The 7,500-nt window shown below is 50.3% G+C and overlaps 1 non-coding gene across 1 annotated transcript in view; it reads right to left on the bottom strand.

The window, feature by feature from the left end:
* Nucleotides 1-7,441: 7,441 nt before the first annotated feature.
* LOC131696970 (U2 spliceosomal RNA) overlaps nucleotides 7,442-7,500 on the bottom strand; it is a 194-nt gene continuing 135 nt past the window's right edge. The window contains exon 1 of the small nuclear RNA XR_009306853.1: nucleotides 7,442-7,500. This exon is cut by the window's right edge and continues 135 nt beyond it. This is a non-coding gene — a small nuclear RNA (U2 spliceosomal RNA).

Raw genomic sequence — 7,500 nt, 5'->3', positions numbered from 1 at the left:
GGTGCCAGGCTCTAATTATTAACACGGCCGGCGCCGCTGTGCTCGTTCTGCTTTTAAACCCATGTCGAGCCCCACCCCGAGGGGCAGGGCTAGCCAAAAATTGCATTGAACTCATAAATGCTCCTCTCCACGGAAATCTTTAGTAAAATACTCTTTTATTGAGATTTTACATTTTTTACATTTACACCCATTCGTTTTTTCATTCATTTTACATTTCTTTTAAAGATGACATTCATGCATACAGACATACATTTTGTTTTAAAAGCATTTAAAACACATTTAAAAACACCAAGACAATTGTGCTTTGTACATGGTTAAAACAGACACAGATTAAAATCAACATGAAAAAAACCTGTGCTGTTTTAAAAGTGACTGGAAAAAAAGAACCATCTATAAAAAACCAGTGCTTGTGAGGGCCGGGGAGTGCTCTCTAAAAGTTCAAAAGTGAACATAAAACTATATTACTAAAACAGGGACAGGGGAAAAGGGACAGTGTGTGGAACAGTGAGTTAAAATTCTAAAATTTTAAAACACTTAAAATGTAACTTTTAATAGTTTACATTAAAAATCTTAAAGATACATAAAACAAAACAAAACAAAATCAAATAAAACGTTCAACATAAATCAAATAAAAGTCCATAAAACTGTAACAAAAAGACTACATAAAACCAGGGCACCGTTCAAAAACGGTCATGCCAGCTAAAAAGGGCGGAATGCTGGCATGACAAAATAAATAAAAGGCTTAGCGGTGCCCCGTAGTCCCGCTCCTAGGAGCTAGCGGTTCCAGTTTTTTCCTTTATTCCATCTTCACGTCCTGAAGTCCGGCGATCCTCCACTCCGCGCAGGCCTTGTCCTTCCCGAGGGTCCGGATGTCCAGAATTACAAAGTCCTTGATAAGAGTTTGTGCCCTTCTGGTCGTGGTGATAGTGTCTAGCTCCTGCTTGTGATAGACACAGACGTTACGGCCTTCCCACAGGATCTGCTTGACAACATTGATGACACGCCAAACGCACTTAGCTGTGCTGGTATCGATTCCTCCCGCAGGCCCATAGAGCACAGTCTCAGCGGTCATCTTAGCCGTGTCAGCAAACCTGTTTAGGAAGACAGAGACAGAGAGCCAGACACTGCCAGCCACATCACACTCCCAGAAGATATGGGCTGGTGTTTCTCTCTTGCGGCACTTTGCATAGGGGCATGTTTCTACTTGGGCTAGTCCCCTCCTGAACATGAACGCTCGAGTGGGGAGTGCACTGTGGACGGTGTTCCATGCTATATCCTTCTGGACATTACTGAGGCAGCTGTGAGACACATTCTCCCAGATTTTTTGGCTTTGGGTGAGGGAGAAAGTAGCTACTTTTTCAATTTCCTGGGAACCGGCAAGATATTTAGTTACAGCCTTGTATTCCCAGGAGGCCAATTTTGCTTTATCTAAGCCCAATTTATATATAGTGTCCCTTAAGGTTCTATAATACAATGGGGGGTCCCAGGAGTACGGCACGGTGTTATCAATAGTGCAGAGGCCCAAGGCCCTGAGACAGGTGGCAAAATAGAAACGATTCATGTAACATACCTTCCTGTCCAGGGCCTGGATGTTCTTGATAGTTTGCGTGAGCCCCTGCACTCGGGTGAGCTGCACAACGTCCGGGACCCCCTTACCTCCCTTCTTGTCGGCTTTACTCAGGGTGGCTCGCTTTACCCTCTCCATCTTGCTGCCCCAGATAAAGCGGTGGATAATGCGGTCCACCACTTTTTTGGTGGTCCTGTCTGGGGGAAAGATTTTTCCTACATAAGAGAGGATGGGGAACAGTATAGACTTGGTTATTAATACTCTACCCGTCATTGTTAAGGATCTTGTGCTCCATCCGCCAATCTTTTTACGGACCTGGTTAATGGCCGCCGTCCAGCTCTGGGCCCCCGAGCTATTGTTCTCGAAAATGAGGCCCAGAATCTTGATTTTGTCCTTTTTGACAGGGTACATGTCCGACAGTTCCCTATCTACCTGCCAATTTTTAGACACGTAGACTTCGCTCTTGGACTTATTAATCACTGCCCCGGTCGCCGTGCAGTACTTCTCAAGGATATTACTAATCCGAGGTACCGACGATGTGTTGGTGCAAATGAGTGACACATCGTCCATATATGCTGTTGTTTTGACCTGGACCCCGTTGGATCCAGGCAGCTGGAAACCAGTTATATTGGTATCCCTACGAATTGCCTGCAGGAGGGGTTCAATGCACACGACATATAGCAGTGGGGATAGTGGGCAACCCTGTCTGACCCCTGACTGGATAGATATTTTACCAGTCAGGTGCCTGTTCACCAAGACTCGGGTACTAATGTTTGTATATATGGTTTTAACCCACTCCCTAAGTCCAGGAGCGAATTTCATCTGGTCCATCACTTTGTACATATATTCATGGCTTACCCTATCGAACGCCTTCTCCTGGTCAAGGTTGAACAGGCAGAGGGGATGGTTCCGTTCTCTAGAATAAGCCAGAATGTCCCTTGTTAACATTAAAATATCCGTGATGGACCTCCCTGGGACGCCACAAGCCTGGTCGGGGCCAATGACCAAAGGGAGGTGTACTTGTAGCCGGAGCATCAGAGCTTTGGCTAGTATCTTGTAATCCACGCAAAGGAGGCTGATTGGGCGCCAATTCCGTAGATCTTTAACTTCCCCTTTCTTATGAAGGAGAGTAATTACACTCTCCCGCATAGAAGGGCCCAACCGCTTCTCCCTGTAGACCGCTCTGTAGACCTCCGCTAAATGGACTTTTAGCGTGTCCCAAAAAAGATGGTAATACTCACCCGGGATGCCATCTGGACCTGGCGTCTTACCGGTGTTCATGGTCTTAACCGCCTGGGTGAGCTCCTCCAGCGTGAGTTCTGGGTCCTTCTCCTCCTCCTCCTCGTCCCGCACTGAGTCAGGCTCCAACTGGCTCAGGAACCACTCTATCAGGGTGTCATCTGTAGCTTTGATGTTATACAGGTCCCTATAGAAGTTCTCTACCACTTTTTTCACTCCCTCACTATCCTCTACTATCCTCCCCCTGCTGTCGAGCATGGAGGACATCAAGTGCCGCTTCTCCCTCGTTTTCTGGAAGAAGAAGCGAGTACACTTTTCGTCTTCCTCCATTTTTTGCACTTTTGCATTGTGCATGACCTTTCGTTGTTCCTCCCTACAAAGCACTGAAAGATCTAGCTTGGTCTGGGCTATCTCGTCGCTTACAGGGAACCCCCGAAGCTGAAGCAGGCTCAGACGCTGGAGGGCAGCATTCAGGTATTTATATTTGGCCCTCCTTTCTTTTGCTTTCCTCTTGCCTGCTGCTATGAAATAACCCTTAGTTCTCATTTTGACCATCTCCCACCACTCTATAGGGGAGTTGAATAGGTCACGCAAAGTGGTCCACTCAACAAGCCTGCTCTTATAGGCTGCAGCTATGGAGGGGTCATCGAGTAAGGAGGTGTTTAATTTCCAGACCCCTGACCCCATCTGGGAGGTCTGAGGGACCTGCAATGTTACCTGCAGGAGCCTATGGTCAGAGAAGAAGACGGCCTGGGTGTCTACTGCCGTCTTCGTAAGGGAGCTGGTATGCAGGACGAGATCTATACGGGAGAAGGAGGTCCCAGATGAGCTCACCCAGGTAAAGGGAGGCACCAGGTCCTTACCTGCATCACACAGGGAGAAATCAAATATTACGGAGGACAAAACTCTACTAGAGCGGTCGTTGCGTGGCCTGCTCCGGTCTACGTCCCTCAGAGCACAATTGAAGTCACCTGACACGATGACGGGTACGTTCCCCAGCAGGAGTGGACGCAGCTGTGGAAAAAATTGAACTCTTTCGTTTTGGTTAGTGGGTGCGTAGACATTGACCAGTCTGAGGGGAGTGTTGTTGTATGTCACATCCACGCTCAGAATTCTACCAGGTTCTACCTCCCTGCTGCTGCGGGAGGTAATAAATGGGTTTTTAAACAGGATACCTACTCCGTCGGCTCTGGCTATGTTGGAGCCCGACCAGAAGGAGTCCCCCAGGGTCCAACTCTCCTTCAGGTCCCTATAATCAGGGCTCGACGAAATACCACACTCCTGCAGAAAGATGAGATCTGCTTTCAAGTTAGCTAGATAGTTTAGTACATCAAATCTTTTTTGTGTCTCCCTGATGCTCCTGACATTAACAGACACACATATCAGGGCCATCAGGGTAGCTAACAAGAAAAGGAGTCGCTGCGTCCACCCCATAGCGACTATGATTGGGAGGTCGGGACACTCTTCCTACTCTTAGCTCTACGCTTGCTTCGAGGGGGCTTGGGCTTATTTGCAACTCCCATCACCCCTGAGAAGGTACTCACTGCTGCCTCGTCCAAGAAGGCACCGTCTTTATATGCACAGTACGTGGAGTTGTTGGGGCTATTCAACTCCCCACAAGGTAAGTCTGGTGGAACTTGCTCAGGGCCCCTCGGAACGTGTGGGTCAGCTTTGTCCTGGGGGGGGGTTATGACAGACAGCATTCTTTGGCTGTTACCGTCTGTTGAATTGGAGCTGTTAGCAGACTTCTGGCTTACCGCGTCCAGGGGTATTCCCATGTCCTCCAGTGCTGTATCTAGGAGGACCTCTAGGGGGCCCCTGGTTTTGCCCATACAAGGGAGGGGGTCAAGGATGCTTTGAAGGGAGGCCCTTCGCTTGAAGAGGGTCATTGCTACCGAGGTACTGCTGGTCAGGGAAGGTGTTGACCCCGACCTCTCCCTCGGTGCATTAGTGAACACCTCTTCTGCGAGGTGTGCTAGGGTTTGTGCCAACGACTGGGAAGGCTGGCTGGGGATGCCCTGGCTGGCTGCTACCTGCCCACTAGGCGGCAGTGTAGCCGTCCCACTCGCCTCCGTCTCTGCCTGCGAGGGCAAGACTGGGGACTTTGTGTGGACATTAGCTGGTTTTGGATCTATGGGGGCCACCTGCAACTTGCTGTCTTTGATCCTGATCTTCTTTCTTTTCCCCCCCTCGTCTCTACCCTTTCTTTTCCCCACCCTCTGCTGGTTCTTCACTCCCTTCCCCTCCTTCTCACTCTCACTTTCACTGTCGCTTTCGCTTTCCTCCCCCACGGACTCAATCCTTATGGCGTCATAACGAGAGCCGAGGGGGAGTGCTGGCGCTGAGAGGGCCCTACTCAGGGGGGGGCCGCTGCTGGGTCCGGGCTCCCTCCCTGCCTCGTGTTCTGCATCAGAGGAGCTACTGGAGGAGCTAGTGGAGTAGCTGTTGTACTCTCTCTCTGGGCTGGGGGAAGGGGTCCTCGTAAAACGGGACATGTCTCGGGGGCGGTGGGGTGAGGGGGGTGCTGGTGATGATGGTGGTGCTGGAGTCTGGGTCTTGGATACTGTTGGTGGTGATGTGGACTGATCTTTGTTAGTTGCTCCCTCTTCCTGCTCAGGCCTAGGCTTGTTCGTGTTTGCCTTGCTGGCTCTGGCCATGTTGGCATAGGAAGAGGGGCAGTCCTTAAACAGGTGCCCCTTCTTTCCACACAAATTGCACTGCCTCTCTTCTCTGCAGTGGCTGGTCTCGTGGGGGGCGCCGCAGTTCCTGCACTTGACTACAGTACATGCGGCCGCCAGGTGTCCTAATTCCCCACATTTCCTGCAGAGTTTTGGCATCCCATTATAGAATACCAGCCCTCTGTTGGGCCCTAACACTATGGAGTTTGGAATGTGGCGGACGCCTCCAATGCCCGATGGATCAACATTAAGGCGTACCAGCCACTTTCTGGCTCCTGTCCAAACCCCATCTTCGTCTGTAATTTTCCTCCCTTCTGATGACACCCTCCCATAGCGGTTAAGCCATGTTGTAATATCATAGTCGCTAACAGCCTCATTGAAAAATTGGACAGTAACAACTTTCATTTCTCTGTCTGTCAGTGCATCCACACAAAATTCTTTGTATGGAGCGAGATATTTATTCTCCCCCCAAAAGGACCACATTTCTTGTAACTTTTGGGGGTTCCTAAAACTGACCTCAAACACTTCCTTAAGCCCTGGCAATTTCACCAAACAATTCAAGTCAGAAGGGGAAAAACCCATACCCCTCTGAAGAATGGTCCGGCTGAACTCCAGTCTCGTCAGTCCTGGTTCCGTTTCCTCTTGCTGGGTCCTTGTGAAGCGCACCGCATTGTGCCTCCTGGTCTCCTGGGTTGGCCGGAACGCCATCCTTCAGCTGGCTCCTCCGATTGGGGTGGGAGAAGCCTCTGGACGTCCGGGTTGTCTCTCTCTACGGAAAAGAAACAACGTAAGCAGCAAATCTGGGCAGTTGAAGGAACTATTACTTTAGTCCCTGAGGAGATGGTCGCCTCGCAAGAGGGACCCCCTCCCCAGGTGAACGGTGTCCTTCCCTGGCGGAGTAGGGGGCGCTGCTTGGCACCAAGACCACGTAGGAAGAATCGTGGCTGTGACGCCTCCTCGGGGTCCGGGGCCGCCCTCTGCTCCTCCCAGATGGCGCCCTCTGCTGGGCGCCTGCTGCTCTCTCGGTCTGGATCTCGATTACAATCAAGGGCTGGGGATGAGGTCGTCTAGGTCATCAAAGGGTCCTCAAAGGTCGTCTGGATGGTAGGTCCTCCTTCTCTCTAACTCCAGGAACGTCTGGAAAAGCCTGAAAAAGAAAAAAACTGGAACCGCCTGAAAAAGAAAAAAACTGCTCTCAACAGTCAACAAAATCTTGAAAGACCCTCGGCCTGGATTGGGCAAGCCAAAACCAGACTGAGCATTAGTCTTCCAAAAAGTTGCCGAGCTGAAGAAAGCCAGTCAAAAATAAAAAAAAATTCTGTTCCTCCTCACCCGAACAAACCTCTCACAGACCCTCGGAGGGAGCGGGCAATGCCACTACCCTCTAAGCCTTAGTCTTAGAAAGATTTATTCGAACTGAAGAGAAACCAGAGTGTGGTTTTACTGGTAGCCCAGCCCTTCCGGCCGGCCCAAAGGCCTTCTCCTCTACCCGGCGGCAAGGCCAAACAAAACCAAACAAAACAGGGAACTCTTCCCAAAACGCAAGTGCCGTTCGGTCCCGGCAAAGGGGCGCTTTGCTGCTGCTGCCGCCTTGAAAGCGAGGGCTCCTTGCCCCACTAAACAGCTCCGTTTCTGCTTTACCGCTGCGCTCGTCCTCCTCCTCCCACGAGCGCAAGGCCTTCTGGGTACACTGGCCTGCTGCGTGAGCAGAGCAGACTGTCCATCAGTTAGGCAGGCCTGCCTTCCTTATTTGGAACAAACAAACAAACAAACAAAAAAAAAAAAAAAAAAAAAAAAAAAAAAACAACAAAAAGAGCGGGAAAAAATACAACCCAGAAAAAGGGAGAGGGAGAGGCTGGCTAGCGCTCTCTCTGTCTCTCTGTCTCTCTGTCTGCCTGTCTGTCTGCCTGCCTGCCTGCCTGCCTGCCTGCCTGTCTGTCTCTCTCTTTTTTGACCTTTCTTGTGCACCGTTCCCGGAGGTACTGCAATACCGGGTCGATGCGTGGAGTGGACGGA

The sequence above is a fragment of the Acipenser ruthenus genome, chromosome 13, assembly GCF_902713425.1.
Source record: "Acipenser ruthenus chromosome 13, fAciRut3.2 maternal haplotype, whole genome shotgun sequence".
NCBI lineage: Eukaryota > Metazoa > Chordata > Actinopteri > Acipenseriformes > Acipenseridae > Acipenser > Acipenser ruthenus.
The sequence above is the reverse complement of the archived record's forward strand: the minus strand, read 5'-3'. Positions and strand labels throughout refer to the sequence as shown.